The sequence below is a fragment of the Apodemus sylvaticus genome, chromosome 11 (genome assembly GCF_947179515.1).
Source record: "Apodemus sylvaticus chromosome 11, mApoSyl1.1, whole genome shotgun sequence".
NCBI classification, from domain to species: Eukaryota; Metazoa; Chordata; class Mammalia; order Rodentia; family Muridae; genus Apodemus; species Apodemus sylvaticus.
The window spans coordinates 104135507-104158572 of NC_067482.1; positions in this window are offsets into that span (position 1 = coordinate 104135507).

Genomic DNA, 23066 nt, shown 5'->3' on the forward strand with positions numbered 1-23066 from the left:
GAACATTTTCCTCTTGTCATAAATCAGTACTGAGTTTACATTTTGAATTGTACTTACTATTTCTTGCTTTATATTGATACAAACCTCAGGTTTCAAAGCTCATTAACTCTTAAATGTTTACATAGCAAATGTGCCTCAGAGGGAACATGTTTCGTTTATAGTTTGTTATGCATTACAGCTGTATTTAAAATGAATTTTTGTGCCTTGAAGAGGTAACTCCTTCCTGAAGAGTCATTCAGAACTTATTTAAATGAAGGCACTGTCAGTTCTATTGATGGAGCTCAGATTTCTGGGAAATGCATTTTAACACTTAAGTCACATTTTGCATTGATTATGTATTATCTGCCTATATTAAGAAGCTACTGTGAGCAGTTAAACTTTACGAAACAATCAATAAAATCTAAGTGCAACAAGAATTAACTCAAACAAGTAAGTAGACTGGAATTGAGAAAAACCTGAGGCCACGTGAACTTCAGAACAGCAGCGTCTGTGAGAAGTCTTTTCTGCTCAAAAGATCTTTTTAATGCCATCAAACTTTAATAATCAATGGCATGTCTTATAGATTCAGTGATGAGGTAACTTCACAATAAAGCTAAGAATTTAGAAATCAATTCACTGATTCACAGTTTTTAGTTAGACTGCATACGGTTACTTTTAAGTGATTAAATGTCCAATAATAGAAGTAAAGAGAAAGTTAATACAGACGTAAATTGCTGCCTCTGTATTATAACCCTGCTTCTGTTCCACCCCAATAATAGTCAGGAACTTTCCATTGTGAGGCCCACTGAGTGGTAGAGACATGTGTAATGAGAAAATGTGAGGCAGAGGCATAGGAAGAATGGGATCGTGTGCAATCACGTGTGTGTGCACATATGTACTTTCTATGCCCATCTCAGATACCTACCAGTGCAGTACACTCTAGGCAAACAGGAGGAAATATAGATTTTCTTTATTCCTGTATTTAAGGGGGAGATTTAAAGGAGACTTTTGTTACATCTCAGGTCTACATCTATGTGGAGAGTTGTACTGCTCATAGATTTCCATACTGAAATCTCATTGAATGTCCAAGGTAGCTAAAATTTGTAAACCTCACTCTCTTCAGATGTGGGGACCCAGAAGTTTAAGAACATGATAACTGTCCATAGTTACACAGTGAGTAAGAAACAAACCCTGTCCTTCTTGCTGTGCCCACACCCAACAATCATTCTGCTCCAGCACGTTTCTCTGATCTTCCTTCCCAAGCACACATTTTCTGGCACTTAACAATGAGGAAATTAATGAATCTGTGAGTAAAAGATTGGCTTTAAACGAATTGGTTCATTATTATTTAATTGAAGAGGCTTTGAAGCAATAAAAGCTTTGCTTATGAAAACCAGATAAGCAGCCCATGAAACACTGAACTCAAGAAATGCAAAACCTGTCTCTACTCAATATGTGTTGCCTTCCTGGTTGATAAATGCCACCCAATAGTTTTAGAAGCATCAGAAACTAATAGTGTCCCAGCACTCCATAGGAATATATTACATAAAATATAAACAATAATGTGCACATTGACTGTTCTGGGCACTTGCAGTCTAACAAATACTTGAAAGGTCACTTTTTTTTGTGCATCAAATTACAGATACGTCATTTGCTTGAAGCTGAAAATGTGGTTCTCTATATGAACTTATCTCATGACCTATAAACTTAATCATACCATACCTTCATTGAAAAATGTACCAGAAGCATTCAAGACCATAATGCATATATCAATAGACAATTTATACACTGCCGGGAAAGGTATTGTCTAAAGGAAACCATTCCTATAGCTGAACAAATGTCCTGAAACAGCATTTTCACTCTGGCAGAATGTTTCAAGGTTTCTGTAGGTTGGCTAATACATGAATCAACAAATATTGTATGCTTCTGGGATTATTATATATAAAATATAATAATATGTACTGTCACCATTTACTTTTATCTAAAAAAAAAAACCCTAAATTTCGATTGATTAATAAACTAGAGTTTATCTTTAGACAATTTTCTTTTACAGAGAAAGATTTATGGAAGGTTATCTAGATGTCTGCTGTGTTAAAACCCTGTTTCTGAGATCATGTCTCCTCAACACACACACACACACACACACACACACACACACACACACACACTTTCTCAGAGATGAGCTTCCACCTAGCAGTTTGCTTGGCACTTCTGGTTATCAAAAGATGTAGCTCACAATCCCACAGCCACTTCTCTGACTTGATAAACATTTCTCTGGAGTTGATATCCTTCTGCTGGCTTCCAGCAGTGCAAGGGCTTTGGGGTTGGAACATTTGCAGTTTGTGTACTCTTTATAAGAATAGCAACTCTGATTTTTTGACAATGCCTCCAACTCCTCTAAATTTCACAGGATGCTCCCATCTGCTGCCAAGCATGGTTGTTCATGTAAGGATGTTGTTCTTGGTTAGCATTTTAAAACAAACTCAGGATTTCTTCTGGCCAAGGCACTATTGTATTTTCAGATTAATTAAAGAGATAGGGAAGGAGAGAAGGAGGGAGGGAGGGAGAGAGAGAGGGGAGGAGAGGGGAGAGGAGAGAGAAGAGAGATACCTCCCATTAGGTAGATATTGAACCCAATCATTTTCTTTTGAGCTAACGTGGCCAGGCCTATGGAACTTTCTCACTAACTCATCTAAGCTCCTACAACAGTTAAAACTAGCTTTAAAATAGAATTTCTTTGCTCATGAGTTGATCCACTGGAAAACACTTGCTAAACTCATATTCCCTTAGTAAGCAGTCTAATAAGTAAGATGGCAGAATTACAAAACCCAAAAGTAAATAGTGGTGACTTATTAAATAGCCAAGTGACTTGATTTCAGTGTTCCATACTTCATTTTATATTCTTTATGTGTATATGTTCACGTGAGTGTGTGTGTGTGTGTGTGTGTGTGTGTGTGTGTGTGTGTGTGTGTGTTGAGGAGACATGATCTCATACAGCCCAAACTAGCCCCAGAGTTACCCTTAAGCATGTGACAATGCTGCCCCTCGTGTTTAGAGCTCTGGAGATGCACTGCCGTGTCAACAGTGCAGTGCGGAAGGACAGAACGCAGAGCTTCATGTAGACTGCACAGAGCTCTATCTGCCAACACTCCTATTACAGTTTCCTTTATAAAAAATTATCTATAGAAAACACTATCTTAAAACAAACCTGGAACACTAAATGAACTGAAGAAAGTAATAATTATAAGTTTAAAACAATTAGTCAAAAGAGGTAGAACATTTAAAAGCTTTCCAAATTCCTGTTAAACATATTCGCTATGAATTTAGCCCTATCATAAACTACATTCTGTTAATAAAGAAATTTGCGTTATTTTTCTTTTACTAAGATTTTAATTGCAGACACTATCTTTTTTTCTGAAAATGCCTACTTTATTAGCGCTCTTTTAATCATATAAGATCTGCTGGCTCAGCACCCTCTCAAAAGCACGTCTCCTTTTCTAGGAAAGCTTTTCTGAGTTATAAATTATAAAACAATGTTTTGATGATTAAGGAATTAGAAGAAATCTTTTAAGTAAAGACAAAAGAATCTTATCACCCATTTCTCATAGTAACACACAATTTTAAAGATGTAGAAAGCTATGTCTTTCTCCTATCAAAATTTGTTCACTTTCCCTAAATTTTAAGCTTGTGAAGTTGCTTAAAGGCAGAGACACTGGCATTATTAAGTTAGAGTAAATGCACATGGGAATATATCAAGGAAGTTTTGGAGAAAAGTTATAGATGTGCTTATCATATTCTTCTCTCCTTGCTCTTCTCCCATACTCTTTCCTCAAGAGCTAGTCTGGTTTTCAAGGAAGGTGTGCATCTCATACAGGAAGGTGTGCATCTCATACAGGAAGGTGTGCATCTCATACAGGAAGGTATGCATCTCATACAGGAAGGTGTGTATCTCATAAAAGAAATGTGTGCATCTCATACAGGAAGGTGTGCATCTCAGACAGGAAGGTGTGCATCTCATGCAAGAAAGTGTGTATCTCAGACAGGAAGGTGTGCATCTCATACAAGTCTCACCACTCTACCTCTGCTCCTGATCCTGCTCATGGAACTTCAATTAAAATAAAACAACAAAGAATAAATCTAGGCTATCTATGTCACCTGAGCTTCAAAAGACTGCCCCCTGCCACAGTTCATGATGTCAACAGATCGCCTTTGACATTAGCCTGCCTCTGATGTGAAAGGGAATTAGAATTCCTCCTGAAATGTGAATGTCCTCATACTTGTGGCAGCACAACTGCCACACACCCAGCTTTTCTTCTTCCCTGACAAGGCTTGGCCCAGTCCTCTCCTGGGATGCCTTTCACAGCAATGAAAACAACAGAAGACAGTAGGAGCAGGTGCTGGAGCCTTCAGGTTGCCTGCCTGCAGGGGGGAGGGCCTCAACCAAAGCCAAACTTGGCCATCCCTCTTTCCCACTGCCCTCCTGCCATCAGCAACCAGGGAATAGTGCTTCTTTTCATGCAACAGATGTCTGAAGATATTTGTAACAATGTGCTGTGACTTTGAAGGCACTGCTGGCAAATTTTCTTAGCTTTCAAGGGACCTATGGTTGAATCCCAATGAAATAAAATAAGAACAGAAATGGTCACTCATGCTTGTGCTCAGATATAGGAGATGGTAATACAGAGACAAGGGCTGTTCTAGGCTGTCCATCCTTCATTCCAGCTTTCTGATTTCTAATCTCTACCATGCTTTGAAAAGAGGGACATTCTTATATTTGTGAGATTTCCGTAATCAAAGATAAAATAGATAAGGTAATGCTTCTACCACAAACAAGTCAGAATATTCATGTACTCTAGCACTGTAACAGCACCATATGCCTGACTACTTATCCTTGCTTTTTATCCACTCCTTAGAACTGTTTTACCAGCCCAGTGCTCTCTACAACATTGGTTCCACCTAACCAAATGAATGACTTCTGTCCCTCACATTAGCTGCCTCTAACATGGATCAGCAGTTTCATTGGTGTCACCTGGTAGAATGCAACATCCAAGGCTCACCAAACCTAGCCTATGAAAAGACTAACAGATGTGTCAGATGACTCCTACACACTCAAGTCTAAGAAGCACTATACCACAGCTTCTTGGCGTGAACACAATGCTTAAGATCAGAAAGAAGCAACTTGTTTTGCTCTGAGCCTAAGACTTCTGTGAAACTAGGAGTACTTAGAGCATTATGTAAGCCACCACTTACTCCAGTACAGGCAAGCACCAGTGGATCAATGTCATGGTTGAAAATCCCAAGGTCAGAGATGACATGACTAGTGGCAGGATGTGTACTCAGAACTCCCTGATTCCAAGATTCCCACCCTTTGCTGCTAACTTAGTCAGTGCCTTCAGAGAGCACTGGCTCTTCCACACCTGGATCTTGAGAACTGTTTCTCTTTGGCATCACAAGAGGAAGGTTCTGAGTCTTGGTTCTGCCATTACTTACTTCCAATGATTTGAACAAATCATTCTTTCAAAACAATACCTTCATATAATGGCTGCTATAAAAATAATTTTCATAGAATAGAAAATCAAAACTGTGATTTAGCATCCAGTAGCAAATACCAAAAATATATAAGTTTTAAACTAATCTGTTACCTACTATTAGAAAATATAAGAAGATATGCTTGAAGAAAATGTCATATGTAATAAAATAGATATTTATTATCCATCTCATATGGAAAATTAAATTATGGAATATTTATTCTCTTAAAATTATAATTTTGAAGAGTTGGCAGTTACTTTTAAAAATTCTGGCAAACAGAAAAAGTAAGTTATAAAATATAATGGCAACTACATAAAATTAGATTCATGTCTTCAAAAAGGCAAAAAGCATGTATAAGCCTTTCATAGTTGATATTCAGATAAATAGGGATAGATGACTGTTTCAGTAATTACCAAATTATTTTCTTATTTCCCTCACAGGAAGTTGATATTATGGAAAGAAAAATTAAGATTAATTGTGTTACCATGAGGCCTGAAAGTGTACGTCACAATGGGGCTCTAAGCTCCACAGAACAGGTTGGACAACTACTGAACCTTCACTCAATGCTAAAGCCTTCAGAGCATTATTCATGACATCCTCGGAGGTCAGTAATATCACTCCATTTACAAATGATGACATTAGAGTCTGTGGCATTCAGCCTTCCTGAAATAATGTATATCTTTTTGATGTCTTACGTTGGTTTCTTAAACCAAATATTGGGTCTCACATCTACATGGTTCTGCATACAGTTTACAAAAAAAATTAGAATATATACAAAAAAGTGGGGCAGGGTTTCTCTCCACTTCCTTATTAAAGTAGGGAAAGAAAGAGTTCCCTGAACTTGACCCCACAAGGCTGCTTGTCTAGTAGAGAGGCACATAGGTGGGATCTTCGAATGCTCTTGAGACAATTTCATTTTGGGTGAAAACACACCAAGCAGCAGAAATTTGTTGCATGTTAAACTGTGATAGCTCTGCAGACAATGAATGGCCCAAGTATCAAGAGATATGGGAACAGAACCTACTGCTTTCCCTAGGTTTTTACCTACCTTATATACCTTGGGGGTAAACATTGCTTTATTAAGTTAAATTTCAAGAAAAACTTTATAGGATGAATATAAACACAGATGAGCCTTACTGGGAACTGGCTTTTTAAAAATCCAGGGCTTGGATATCCACTCCTCCACAGCTTCTCTTCAGAAAAGAGTAGGCCATCAGCAGTGGAACCAAGGCGTCACAGGGTCCAGTTAGGCCCTGCGCCCACGACCACTGACCTTCGCTGACCAGCCGGACAGCAAGCAGCTGCAGTTGTGCGGCGCCTTTCCTGCACGGAGGCCACTTCAGAACTCGGCCTCCCACCAGTCAGGAGAGGAGGATCCATCTTGGTTCCGTACTCCAGGAATCGGACAGACTGAGGAAACACACCTCAGGGCCAAAGACAAACACTACCTTAGAGTAAAAGGCTGGAAGACAATTTTACAAGCAAATGGTCTCAGGAAACAAGCTGGAGTAGCCATTTTAATATCAGATAAAATTGACTTTCAACCCAAAGTCATCAAAAGAGACCCTGAGGGTCACTTCTTGCTGGTCAAAGGAAAAATACAAAAAGAAGAACTGACAATCCTGAACATCTATGCCCCAAATGTAAGGGCACCCTCTTTTGTAAAAGAAACTTTATTAAAACTAAAAGCACACATTGCACCTAACACAATAATTGTGGGTGACTTCAACACTGCACTTTCCTCAATGGACCGATCAGGAAAACAGAAACTAAACAGGGACACAATGAAACTAATTGAAGCTTTGGACCAATTAGATTTAACAGATATATATAGAACATTCTATCCTAAAACAAAAGAATATACCTTTTTCTCAGCACCTCATGGTACCTTCTCCAAAATCGACCATATAATTGGTCACAAGACAGACCTCAACAAATATAAGAAGATCGAACTAATCCCATGCCTCCTATCTGATCACTATGGAGTAAAAGTGGTCTTCAATAGCAACAGAAACAACAGAAAGCCCACATACACGTGGAAACTGAACAATACTCTACTCAATGATACCTTGGTCAAGGAAGAAATAAAGAAAGAAATTAAAGACTTTTTAGAACACAATGAAAATGAAAACACAACATACCCAAATCTATGGGACACAATGAAAGCAGTGCTAAGAGGAAAACTCATAGCCCTGAGTGCCTCCAAAAAGAAAATGGAGAGAGCATACATTACCAGCTTAATGACACACCTGAAAGCCCTGGAACAAAAAGAAGCTATTTCGCCCAGGAGGAGTAGAAGGCAGGAAATCATCAAACTCAGGGCCGAAATCAATCAAGTAGAAACAAAGAGAACCATACAAAAAATCAACAATACCAGGAGCTGGTTCTTTGAGAAAATCAACAAGATAGATAAACCCTTAGCCAGAATGACCAAAGGGCACAGAGAAAGTATCCAAATTAACAAACTTAGAAATGAAAAGGGAGATATAACAACGGAAACTGAGGAAATCCAAAAAATCATCAGATCCTACTACAAGAGCCTATACTCAACACAACTGGAGAATCTGGAGGAAATGGACAATTTCCTTGACAGATACCAAATACCAAAATTAAATCAGGACCAACTAGACCATCTAAACAGTCCCATAATGCCTAAAGAAATAGAAGGAGTCATAGAAAGTCTTCCAACCAAAAAAAGCACAGGACCAGATGGCTTCAGTGCAGAATTCTACCAGACCTTCAAAGAAGAGTTAACACCAATACTCTTCAAACTATTCCACAAAATAGAAACAGAAGGAACACTTCCCAATTCCTTCTACGAAGCCACAATTACGCTGATACCAAAGCCACACAAAGATCCAACAAAGAAAGAGAACTTCAGACCAATTTCCCTTATGAACATCGATGCAAAAATACTCAATAAAATTCTTGCCAACCGAATCCAAGAACACATCAAAACGATCATCCACCATGATCAAGTAGGCTTTATCCCAGGAATGCAGGGTTGGTTCAATATACGGAAATCCATCAACACAATCCACTACATAAACAAACTCAAAGAACAAAACCACATGGTCATTTCATTGGATGCTGAAAAAGCATTTGACAAAATTCAGCATCCCTTCATGCTTAAAGTCTTGGAGAGAACAGGAATTCAAGGCCCATACCTAAACATAGTAAAAGCAATATACAGCAAACCGGTAGCCAGCATCAAACTAAATGGAGAGAAACTTGAAGCAATCCCACTGAAATCAGGGACCAGACAAGGCTGCCCCCTTTCTCCTTATCTTTTCAATATTGTACTTGAGGTACTAGCTCGGGCAATTCGACAACATAAGGAGGTCAAAGGGATACAAATTGGAAAGGAAGAAGTCAAACTATCATTATTTGCAGACGACATGATCGTCTACCTAAGTGACCCAAAGAACTCCACTAGAGAGCTCCTACAGCTGATAAACAACTTCAGCAAAGTGGCAGGTTATAAAGTCAACTCAAGCAAATCAGTGGCCTTCCTATACTCAAAGGATAAGCAGGCTGAGAAAGAAATTAGGGAAATGACCCCCTTCACAATAGCCACAAACAGTATAAAGTATCTTGGGGTGACTCTTACCAAACATGTGAAAGATCTGTATGACAAGAACTTCAAGACTCTGAAGAAGGAAATGGAAGAAGACCTCAAAAAATGGGAAAACCTCCCATGCTCATGGATCGGCAGAATCAATATAGTTAAAATGGCCATTTTGCCTAAAGCACTATACAGATTCAATGCAATACCCATCAAAATCCCAACTCAATTCTTCACAGAGCTAGAAAGAGCAATTATCAAATTCATCTGGAACAACAAAAAACCCAGGATAGCTAAAACTATTCTCAGCAACAAAAGGAAATCTGGGGGAATCAGTATCCCTGACCTCAAGCAATACTACAGAGCAATAGTGTTAAAAACTGCATGGTATTGGTACAGTGACAGACAGGAGGATCAATGGAACAGGATTGAAGATCCAGAAATGAACCCACACACCTATGGCCACTTGATCCTCGACAAAGAGGCTGAAAACATCCAATGGAAAAAAGATAGCCTTTTCAACAAATGGTGCTGGTTCAACTGGAGGTCAGCATGCAGAAGAATGCGAATTGATCCATCCTTGTCTCCTTGTACTAAGCTCAAATCCAAATGGATCAAGGACCTCCACATAAAGCCAGACACTCTGAAGCTAATAGAAAAAAAACTGGGGAAGACCCTTGAGGACATCGGTACAGGGAGAAAGTTTCTGAACAGAACACCAATAGCGTATGCTCTAAGAGCAAGAATTGACAAATGGGACCTCATAAAATTACAAAGTTTCTGTAAGGCAAAGGACACCATCAAGAGGACAAATCGGCAACCAACAAATTGGGAAAAGATCTTCACCAATCCTACATCAGATAGAGGGCTAATATCCAATATATATAAAGAACTCAAGAAGTTAGACTCCAGAAAACCAAACAACCCTATTAAAAAATGGGGTACAGAGTTAAACAAAGAATTCTCACCTGAAGAACTTCGGATGGCGGAGAAGCATCTTAAAAAATGCTCAACTTCATTAGTCATTAGGGAAATGCAAATCAAAACAACCCTAAGATTTCATCTTACACCAGTCAGAATGGCTAAGATTAAAAATTCAGGAGACAGCAGGTGTTGGAGAGGGTGTGGAGAAAGAGGAACACTCCTCCACTGCTGGTGGGGTTGCAAATTGGTACAACCACTCTGGAAATCAGTCTGGCGGTTCCTCCGAAAACTGGGCACCTTACTTCCAGAAGATCCTGCTATACCACTCCTGGGCATATACCCAGAAGACTCCCCACCATGTAATAAGGATACATGTTCTACTATGTTCATAGCAGCCCTATTTGTAATTGCCAGATGCTGGAAAGAACCCAGGTATCCCTCAACAGAAGAGTGGATGCAAAAAATGTGGTATATCTACACAATGGAGTACTATTCAGCCATTAGAAACAATGAATTCATGAAATTCTTAGGCAAATGGATGGAGCTAGAGAATATCATACTAAGTGAGGTAACCCAGACTCAAAAGGTGAATCATGGTATGCACTCACTAATAAGTGGATATTAACCTAGAAAACTGGAATACCCAAAACATAATCCACACATCAAATGAGGTACAAGAAGAAAGGAGGAGTGGCCCCTGGTTCTGGAAAGACTCAGTGAAACAGTATTCAGCAAAACCAGAACGGGGAAGTGGGAAGGGGTGGGTGGGAGGACAGGGGAAGAGAAGGGGGCTTGCGGGACTTTCGGGGAGTGGGGGGGCTAGAAAAGGGGAAATCATTTGAAATGTAAATAAATTATATCGAATAATAAAAAAAAAAAAAAAGAAAAAAAAATCCAGGGCTTGGATAATTCATAGACTTTCATGGGACTCAGTTTCTTCAACTCTAAAATAAAGTGTATAATGACCCCCAAACCCACAAACATCTGCTGAATTCTGAGCGGCTCACAGTAAGGATGAGAATGAAGATGATCTACATAGATATAATGCAAAGCGAGGCTGCTGTCTGCAGGCCTCTGAGTCAGCCCCTTCAGGTAAGGCCCTGAGGAGACCCTCTTCTCCACCCCCTTCTTTATCTAGATATGACCTCTTTCCTCAACTCTGCTTCTGTTTGCTCTCAAAATAACTGTGAGCTATTCACTTAAGTCCACAGGCCTTCTCTCTCCAGGCTACTTGCCTTTAATTCTTTCCTCTCTCCAAGTGGTGGAAGTTGTATCCTGACCCCCAGAGAAAGGATTGCAGGCATTGGCATGCTCTGGGAGAGATGCTCACAGAGTGAGGTCTCTGCCTACCAGCACCAGCAGCTTCCTCAGTAAGGTCAGCCTATGTAGGATATAGTAGAAGGAACAGGTGGGGAAATCCCCAACTCCAATAGGACCTACTCAGATTATTTCCAGCTGCCTTTATGGACATGTACACAGCTAGTGTCTTACAAAATTGATACACTAACTAGTTAGCTAGTATTGAAACTTCAAAAGTCACTATAAATAATAAAATTAGGTTTTTAATATGTAATTTACTAAAAATAGTTTTTATTCATACTTTCAAGTATTTACATATAAGAATGTTGTTAAAAATCAAATTCAGAAAAATGTAAAACAGATTTGAGTAAACACAATTGTATTCATTAAAAATTCTTCACAACGTCTTCTTGACAAAAAGACTAACCATCAAATATTATTTGCTATGATATTACATAGCACAGGTAATATATTTCTTACAGCATACTATATCTTAAATACACAGTCAGCATTTGGAACAATTATCAAACTGGTGAAAATATTCATTACTATTTTAAGAATAATTGAGAACTGAACTTTTATGTCTAAAAATATCCATTTCTTAACTTTTAAACTCTAAATTTCTATTATCTTATAATTCTATATTACAGGAATGCTTTCTGAAGTTCTGAAATAATTGCTTATACTAAAATGGTACTTTACATTTAAGAACTTTTAAAAATCAACAACTATTCATTACAGATGCAAGAGCTTGTAATGCAATCCAAAAGAAACCACTCTGCAATGAAAAGGCACATTGGTGACACTTTGGGGAGAATGCCCTTTCTGTGCCTCCGTTCTTACTCCACGTTCCCTACTGGAGCAACATGAGCACTATCACACTTCAGTTAATTGATTTGATTCAGTTAAATGATGTTGCATTTTTAGACTTCGTTAGAGTGAGGGGGAGTGTACCTCCTGAATGAGACTTCTTCTGTGAATCATTTAACTCATCAGTATCTTCACTATCTTTTGGAAAGAATAAATTTTGGTTTTGAACATGTTTAAAAAAATCCTTTCAAATCATCTGTTTTGGCTGCTGAATTGACAAAATGATGCGAAGTGGTATTCAACTTTCTTATTCAGAGATAATAGTTCGATTGCTACTATGAGGCTTCTTGGCCTACTCTTCTGTCTGTATAACTCCTTGAAAAAAAATCTACCAATTCAGTTCACTCAAATTTAATAGATTCTGAGAGGCATTTTTTGCCCCAACATCCATATGACACTGCTCTCAAGTTTAACTGTAGTTAGTGACTCTGTTCAGTGCTCTTGTTAGCGTCTTATGGTAAAGGCGTGGACAAGGAGGGGGAATAAAGCTTTGACAGATGGTACTCAGCGTTTGACTCCTGCTGAGCTCAGCAGGGCCTGAGGTTTCCAAGGTTAGGGCTGTCAACCTGGCTGTCCATCAATTGAATAACCAAGTATAGACTGCTTGTCTGTTTCCTATACAAAACTTAGACTTCATGTGCCATTATTGTTGGTCTTTCTGCTGATCTAGTAACTTCTTCCAAGCCGAGGGAGGGAGAGCTCTGAAGTAGTCTCACTGTTTAAGAAACTACTTGAAAAGGGAGTTCTTGTGACTGAAAAAGGTAGGCTGTGGTCTGGTCTTTCTCTCTTTAGTTTCTTCCTAAGGCTTCATGGCTTGAAAAGAATTCAAAAGCCACAAAAAGTTCACCTTTAGTGAGTAGCTAATAGTAAAGTTGTTAAAAGTGCACTTAACAATGTTTACATCTTAAATGGGGTAAAATGTTTTGGTTAGAGACCTTACAGTGGTGGATGCCAACTCTTTTAGAAATACTGAGACTAAACCGGGAGGCTCTACTATTAAGTGCACCCCTGTGCTTATCTGTGTCTTCCGTCAGGGCCATTTCCAGCTTTCCTGACTCCGAGCACTGATTCCCACATCCTTTTTGTTTCACCTCTGTCTAAGGCTTCCAAATGCTCACAGAAAGAACCTGATGCTGAAAACCAGCAAACTGGCTGTCACCAAAGTGTAACATTTGTCACACACTCTTAGCAACTGTGCTCTTTGGTAAGTCCACTGTTTTCTGTTATCTGTGCTTTGTGATTTCAACACTCTTGTTGATATTCTGAGATTATATTTTAAAAGCTTGTTGAAGGATGTATAAGCCCAGACTTTTCCATGCAAAAATTAAAGGCAAGGTAGCAGTCTTGCGTAAGTCGATGTTTATATTTCTATGCTTATGTTATTTCATGCTTGTCATAATTAAACCAAAACCTATGACTACTGTTTCAAAAGGACAAAGAAATTTTAAATTGAAATATTGAAGTAGAATTTCAAAAGTGATCAGGCAGAATTTTACCCCACAACATTACAAAGCTTTTCAGTTGCTACTTTTGGTAGCTGACAAAGGGTGGATTGCCTATCGCTTATGATGCTGGCCTGAGCAATCTCGTCTGCTACTGCCCTGATTGTTCCTATGTAGCATGTCTGGAGATGACATTTGTGGAACATTTCTTCCACAAATATTTAGCCCATGATTTTAAAAGTGTTATTTGGGGAAATGATTAGATATTATGATTATCAGTATACTTAATTACTTTGAGGACAACACATAGTTTTTCTTTTTCAAATACATTTTTAAAGTAAATGCTAGAAAATTTTAAATTGGAAAATGAAGAATTTATCAAGCCTGGTTTAGTATTTCTTTCTATCATACAGGTCTACATCTGAGGGCAAGTGCATAGGAAACGTTACTACACTGAAATAAAGGTGATATGGATATTAAGTAAAAGGTAACTTTAATTCCTGAATTGAAGTAAGACAACTTTTAATCAGGTCTATTTATAAAAAAAATTGATCAGATTATAGTTTAGAATTAGCAATAGTCTAGCTGTTCGTACCATTTTGACTTACTTGTATACGCACTCTTTGAAAACTGCAGTGGATAAGAACTATAATTAAGCAGAGATTGGAATGAAAAAAAAAACTACTAAATTCCCTGCAGTTTTCTTCTCTCTTTCCTTGTCTCTGCTTTTCTAGTTGCTTTGCTCAACAGAGCTTTTGCTAAGCTCTGTGGTTTCCACCTCCTCCCTGCCTCCTCCACTTCCACCTCCTGCCCTGCCTCCACCCCAATCCCAGCACCACCCCATCCCTAACACCACCCCCATCCCCAGTACCACCCTATCCCCAGCACCACCCTTATCCCCAACACCTCTCCCATCCCCAACACCACCCCCATCTCCAACACCACCCCATCCCCAACACCACCCCATCCCCAGCACCACTCCATCCCCACCACTACTCCTATTTCCAGAACTGCTTCAGTTGCTACTACTACCCCCATTCTCAGCAGGACCCCCATTCCCAGAATCAACCCCACGATGGATTTTTCAGTTGTAAGCTTGCTGAATCAAACTTGTTTTCCATATTTACACTTTTCAAGAAGTCCCTTTTTTGAGGGTTTCTTTTAATTGTGACTATGGTGAAAATATACTTTTGGAATTCCATCTAAGTTCATAAACTATAGATAAAGAATAAAGTTCACAGCTGGCAGGCAAGCAACAGTCCTGAAGGAAAGAACAAACACAACTTGAACTCTGCAACCGTGTACTTAACCATGCACCAGGACATTCTTGGTTCTCACCCAGAACTCAAGGACATGTGATTCAAAATGTCTGAGGCTAATCAATATAACAATTATGCTCTCATTTCCCCGGGCCTGTCAGTTTTGGGAGGGTTGTTGCTGATGTAACTTGAGCAACACACACATGGAACTTATCACTACCATCACCTTCCCCCTTGTTGTGCATCCAATCTCCAGACCTTCATCTTTTGTAACTGAAACTCTATACCTATTAAACAGCTTCTCCTTCTTAGATCCTTCCAAGGCCTGGAAGGCAGTGTCCTTTCCATCTTTGTAAGTTTGACTATTCCAGGGACACCCAGAAATGGACCATATAGCATATGTCTTTAATAACCTGATTGTTTTGCTTACAATAGTGTCTTCAAATGTCACTCACATAGAACATGTCGGAGTTGTGTTAAGCTCCTCATTCAGCTCAATACTCCCACATTGCTTGTACAAAGTACCTTCACGCTTGTGTATCATCTATCATTGTGGACTACAGATACTTCAACCTTTCAGCTGTAACAAATAATGCTGCTAAAAAGATAAATGTAAAAATTATAGTTGTTTAGAGCATTATTCATGCAGGCTGAAGAGCAAATTAGGGCCACAGATTATACTGGGGAAAGAAGAGCAAACCATTACAATAACAGCAACTAGGGTTTGATTATTGCTAATTTTCCTTTTTTTAATGAAATCCCTTGTTTAATATATGTGACGATGTATTTTTATTAGATATACTCTTTATTTACATTTCAAATGTTATCCCCTTTCCTAGTTGCACTCTACCCCCCTGAAAATCCCCTAACCCATCCCCCCTCCCTCTCCATTCCTATCCACCCACTCCCTTTTCCCTGTCCTGGCATTCTCCTACCCTAGGGCATCTAGCCTTCTCAGGACAAGAGCCTCTCCTCCCTTTCATGTTCAACAAGGTCATCCTCTGCTGAATTTGCATCTGGAGCCATGGGTCCCTTTATGTGAACTCTTTGGTTGGTGGTTTAGTCTCTGGGAGCTCTGGGGGTACTGGGTGGTTCAAATTGTTGTTTCTCCTATGGCACTGCAAACCCCCTCAGCTCCTTGGATCCCCTCTCTAACTCCTCCATTGGGGACCAAGTGCTCAGTCCAATGGTTGGCTGAGAGTGTCCCCCTCTTTACTTGTCATGCTCGGACAGATCCTCCAAGGTGATAGCTATATCAGGCTCCTGTCAGCAAGCATTTGTTGGCATTAACAATAGTGTCTGGGTTTCGTAACTGTATATGGGATGGATCCCAGTCTCTGGATGGTCTTTCCCTCAGTCTCTGCTCCACACTTTGTCTCTCTGTATTCTTCTAGGGTATTTTGTTCCTCCTTCTAAGAAAGACTAGAGTATCTACACTTTGTTCTTCCTTCTTGAACTTCATTTGACCTGTGAATTGTGCTTTGGGTATTCCAAGCTTCCTGGCTAATATCCACTTATCAGTGAGTGCATACCATGTATGTTCTTTTGTGATTGGGTTATCATTGTGAAGATGATATTTTCTAGTTCCATCCATTTGCTTAAGAATTTCATGAATTCATTGTTTTTAATAGCTGAGTAGTATTCCATTGTGTAAATGGACCATGTTTTCTGTATCCATTCTTCTGTTGAGAGATATCTGGCTTCAGTACAGTGACAGGCAGGTAGATCAATAGAATAGAATTGAAGACCCAGAAATGAATCCACACACCTATGGTCACTTGATCTTTGACAAGGAGCTAAAATCATCCAGTGGAAAAAAAGACAGCCTTTTCAACAAATGGTGCTAGTTCAATTGGTGGTTATCACGCAGAAGAATGCAAATTGATCAATTCTTATCTCCTTGTACAAAGCTCAAGTCCAAGTGGATCAAGTCCACATAAAACCAGATACACTGAAACTAATAGAAAAGAAACTGGAGAAGAGCCTCAAACACGTGGGCACATGGGAAATTTTCCTGAACAGAACAGCAATAGTTTATGCTCTAAGATCAAGAATTGGCAAATGGGACCTCATAAAATTATAAAATTTCTATAAGGCATAGGACAAAATGGCAACCAGCAAATTTGGAAATGATCTTTATCAACCCTACATCAGACAGAGGACTAATATCCAATATACACAAAGAACTCAAGAAGTTAGACTCCAGAGAGCCAAATAACCCTACTAAGAATGGGGTAAAGAGCTAAACAAAGAACTTTCACCCGAGGAAACTCGAATAGCTGAGAAGCACCCAAAGACATGGTCAACATCTTTAGTCATTAGGGAAATATACATCAAAACAACCCTGAGATTTCACCTCACACCAGTCAGAATGGCTAAGATCAAAAACTCAGGAGACAGCAGGTGCTGGCGAGGATGTGGAGAAAGAGGAACACTCCTCTGTGGACCATGAAAGGCAGTCTGTGGACTGGTTGAGGCGAGGCTTACTCTGGAAACCCAGTAGATTATTCTACAAGGAAAGGAACCAGAGAGCCACACTCCCAGATACTCAAGTTCCTGACACATACTCTTGACTCCTCAACTCCATAATCCTGTGTCCATCAGTCACCAGTAGTGCCAGGCCCCTAGTGTTCTGGCTAGACTCCACCCCAGAGTCACCTGGCTACAGCCAGGTTTTCCCTGCTCCACAGTTACCTGGCTGTTGCCAGGTAACCCAGCCCACTGTAAAGGTGGATTCTTGGCCCCTCCTAGCTCTCTTGCTTTCTTGCCCTTAAGCTCATGTCCTCCTGTACCCCCCTTTTCCCCATTCTTCTTCCCTCTTTCCATGTGGTCATGGCCAACTCTCATCCCTCTATCTTTTCTTTCTCTTTTAACGTCTCTATCTTTTTTTCTTTACATACTTCTCTATAAAAAACTTTGAAACCATGGATTGTCTCTTCTTATCAAAACCCACAATGTAGGAGTAATGGAACAGGCCTCAGCATTTCCAGCTGTCAGAAAGGACCAAAGATTCTTCCCAGCTAGGCTTCCTCTACAGGTACATGTGGCCCATGCCAGAATGGCACCGACTTCTGAGCAAGGACCTCCTCCCTGCTAGTCGGGCAGTCTCCCCTTTGCAGGTACTCCGGAGCCCACCATCCCTTCATGGGTATGTGGAGCCCACTCGTTTTCCCTACACTCCTCCACTGCTGGTGGGATTGCAAGCTGGTACAACCACTCTGGAAATCAGTTTGGTGGTTCCTCAGAAAATTGGACATAGTACTACTGGAGGACCCTGTTATACCACTCCTGGGAATATGCCCAGAGGATTCCACAGCATGTTCCACTATGTTCATAGCAGTCCTATAAGCTGGATTGCTAACTTTCTACTTGACTCGGTACCAAACACGTCACTGCTCTTAAATCTTAGAGACAACCCCTCTTATTCCTGTCACTTCACATAAGTAAAATCTGGCTAGGCTTGGTAGTACAGGTTTCTAATCAAGCTACTCCAGAGGCTGAGATGAAAGCCTGCCTCCTCTTTAGCTTCAGAGTAAGTTCAGTGCCACACTGAATAAATATTGAGATGGAGGGGGAAGTAGGAGACTAACTTGGGCTGTAGGTCAGTGTTAGAGTCCTTGCCAGGATTTGTTCCCTCTTCCTCTCTCCTTCTTCCCCCTCTCCCTCCCTGTTTCCCTTCCTCTCCCTCTCTCTCTCCTTCTCTCCCTCTCTCCCTCCTCCTCTCCTTCTCTCCCTACCCCTCTCCCTCTTCCTTTCCCCCTCCCCCTCCTCTCTCTCACCACACACTCTTCCAATGTAAAGCTGTTGGTCAATTGGTCTAAGGCCATTAAATTAATAAGTCCCCGGAATATAATTCTGGAAGGTGGGGACCAGAGCCTGCATTTAGAGAAAGAAACAAATCAGAATCTGTATTGATAAAACCCGCAGTCAAGGACCTTAGAGAAGAGCTCCTGGAGTACAAGGGAGGAAACATGTGGTTTCTTCCTCAGAAGGCTTCAGAGATGAAGGCAGGCAGAACAGAGAAGCAGAGAGGCATTCACACTCTTCCTCCAACAATTCATACAAGCATAGCAACCCATCTCTCCTGCCCCTGAGGGAAGCAAGAAAGGTGGGTAAAGTTAACTGATTTTTTTCCTCTTTGAAGTCAAAATGCTTTTCTAGGTTTCTAGAAATAGGGGGTTGAACTACCCTCATTATGAGAAATTGTTAACTAGCTTATTAGTTGCCAGCTTTGTATACTTAGAGTGTAAATCATTTTGTATACAAATACAACCCTAACTCTTGATGTAATAAATAAATTGTATCCAATGAAACAACAACAAAATATTACAAAATAGTGGGCGGTATCAGCAGGAGCCCATTTGCATGCCCATGAGAAGAAGAGCCCCACACACAAATCAGGTTAGAGAGAGGACAGGCTATGGGGTCTGTGGGGAGTCTGCAATGTTGTGCAGACCATGTGGCAGTAATTATCTAATGCAAGTCCCTGTGCTCCAGACAGAGCCATGACATGTGACCGGTTAGGTCTGCACATTTTTTTAAACATATGTATGTAGATAAAATTTAATATTAAAATAATGTTGTTTTTTATTTGCCACCATTTATGGCAGGATAGGTGATTTTATTTTAAGCCAGGTTATTATATAGAGGCATCCTTGCTTCCTTGAGGTTCTAACTTACATATTTGTTCTTCTGCAAGCGAAAATCTTCAGCTTCAGCCTAGATAGAATATTCAGTGACAAATTGTGCACTGGTCTACCATGTTTTGTGTTTTCAAAAGACTCAGATTCTGCAAACCAAACAGAAGAGGGAGCTATCCATCTGGAAATTAGGCAGATCTTTAAAAAAACAAGTCAAATAAATGTTGGAGGAGATTCTTGTAGTTGAATCTTACTTAGTCTTTTTGTTTATAGCAACATTATACATTTTCTAGAACATTCTGAATGAATACAGAACTAGCAGTATAGAAAAATATCACCAATGAAGAGGTAAAATATACAAACCTTGACAAGCCATACTGAAAATTATACTCACATTTTATGGTTTATCTCACATTTCATGGCAAAGTATATATTCAGGACATCATACCCTCTTGCCAAAGAAAATAATATTCTCAGAACATACAGGCAACTAATATTACCTTCCTATAGGTCATGATCTTAAAATGAAACTCTGGTTTTAAAATTGATAACATCTGGCAAATAATGAAAAAATGGGTGGCATTTGTCTTGAAAATGCTATGTAATAAAATTTACTTACTATATTTGAAAAAAAAATGTTTTGTTCCCCAATTTGTTGCAACATCTGAAAGTTCATGAGGTTATGACCCCTTTTTAAGAAAGAATCTCCCACCACCTGCAAATACCCTAGGAAAAGCAGTTGGAAACAATAAAACACGTGCTAGTTAATGGTTACCGGGGAAACAGTTCTGGTTCACCAATCAGAAAGCAGGCTCGTCCCAGTGGCTTTATCTGAGGGAGACAAGCGCCAGCTGTTAGTGAATAACCATTGTTATAGGTCATCAGGAAATCACAGTCAGCAGGCAACCCAGCCCTGCTGGAAGTTTGTGTCTCATATTTGTTCATCACCAGGGCAATTCTCCACCTCTAAAACATCCCCTTAGGCTGGGTTAACGAAATACACCCTGTCTGTGTAGAATTAAAGAAGACAAGTTAAATGGTCTTTTTGCTCAGCAAACAGGTTTGTTTTTTCCTGATTTTGGTTTCATAATCCTCCTACCCAGTGTCAACTACAGGGCAAATATCTGAAGCCCCTGCTGGATTGGGAGTTGTTCTTCCTTCCCTTGATTGGCCACTAAGAGAGCTGCTCCTCACTCTTGGGCTACAAAAAGATTGATTTTTCATACCACCCTGAAAATATGGTAAATATCACTGCTGATTCCCCAGGTAGGAAAGACCAGTGTAGCTGACGAATGAGAGGCTCTGTAGGTTCAGGTTGGGGCCACCAATAGGGAGAGAAATTGATAGGTCAAAGCCCTAGGACCCTTCCTCATCTACACACACCAAAAAGCCCACTTTTATCAGATTTATATCTTTTTAGATTTATAAATGCTTAAGTTTTCTTTTAAATAAAAATTTAAATACCAGGAAGTATCAAAAGCTACTCAAGCACCACACTTGTTCCCAAAAAAATGGTTGGAATGTCTAAGCCTTGATGATAGCACTGGCATTTTAATTTGGCATCCATCACTCTACCCCTCACAAATAAAAAAGTTGAGCAAATAGAAATATCAACAATTCTTCGATCCATCTGAGGTCTGAGATCACAGCAAAAAACTGTCCCCAAAAAATCAAGGGATGACAAGAGACTCATATGGAGCAGAAATGTCCTGGGTTATGAACTTCCTTTACCTACCCAGCTGGGTTCTAAAGTCCAGATTCCACCAGGGTGAGTAAATGGAAGAGTTCAAAGCTCCTGGGAGACCCAAGTCACAGGGGGGGTCACACCTCCCCTACAGAAGAGCAAAAATAACAACAGACAGGAGCTATCCAAGTGAGAAGTTGCTGGTATGAAATATAGAAATGTTGAAAGAAATGACACTTCTTCCTAGAATTGTGTGGCTTACATAACTATACCTTCAAAGGCGAAGGAGAACTAAAGGCTATCTCAAAAACTGAATTGCTTTCCTGGCAAGAAAGAAATATTGAGTTCATCAGAGAGAAAAAATGTGATGTGCTACAGGCTAGAAACTCAGATCTATACAAAACTAGAAAGCAACCAAGAATTAATATGTGATGATAAAAAAATTATTTTTTCTTAAGTTTATTCAAAATACTACCAATGATATATTCAAATGCAAATATAAGTGTTTCATATACATAAAATAAGTTTTTAATACATTTAGATAAGTTAAATGAACAAAGAAATAATGTAGGTGATATAACAGAGAAAATTCGGGATATTTTGTTATCATAAAGTACTTTCATAACCTAGGAAGTACATTGTGAGGTAAACTTGGATCAATTATAAATGTATATGCACAATGCAAATCTAGGAAATCACCAAACATAATATTTTAGAGAAGTAAAGTTGACATGCTAAGAAAGGGAAAAAAAATGAGTCAAATAAAATGCTCAATTCAAAATATAAAAGAAAAGCAACAGTGACACCCAGGGACAACAACATGACAGAAGAAATATGACAGCTCTAGTCCAACTGCAAGGGTAACCACTGATGGTCTGTGTGCCATAATCAAATTACAAAAGCAGTTGCGCATAGAGAGAAATGGCCCAACTATTGTTGTCTATAAGTACCTTCTTTAGGTATTAGGATTAGAGATAAAAGATGAAATTATGGTGAGAGATATGCCATACTAACAGTGACCAAAATAAAACACAAATGATTACAGAAAGAACAGTCTTCATAGCAGACAACATTATCGCATAAGAAGAGGTGGCATTATAACCTCCAAAAGGACATACTGTACATGTGCAACAATAGTAGACCAGATGTGCAAGGTACAGGCTGGTAAGCCTGCATGGGGAAATAATTAATCTATTCTTGAAATGTACCAACATGCAGAAAATTGAAATGAAGAGTTAAATTTAACAAAATCATCAATAGTGAGCATTAATAGAAACTTTACTGACAAACAACAGGCAACATAGTTTTTAGGCTCACATGTGGCATTTACCAAACTAACACTTTCTTGGCCAGAAAGCACACCTTGAAATTTGTAGAAGTATATATCGTATGATATCTTGCCATAGAAAATCCAAATAAAATTTACTCATTAAGAGCTATAAAAATTAAACTTTGATATTAGAACAATTCTAACTAATCCATGGCTCAGTAAACAAATGTGAAAGAGTTTAAAAGGTTTTAAATAAAACTGAAATAAATTAAAATAAAATATGTATATATAAATACAAATATGATGTGATCATATTAAGGATAAGTCTAAGCAGTACATAGAGGGAAGTTTTAGGAGATTCACCTAAAGGAAACTACATATAGAAAAATTAGATCTAAAGTAACAATAAAATAGTTTTAAAAATAGGGTTGAGATCAATCAAATTGAAAAATGAATATCAGCAGGGAAATTTGATCAAATCCAAAAGCTTGTTTGTTGAAAGGATCAATAATATTGATTAATCTCTCAACAAATAAGAAAACAAGTGGAAATATAAAATATAAGACAAGAGACATCACTAGAAATAGTGTAGACGTTAGAGGGTA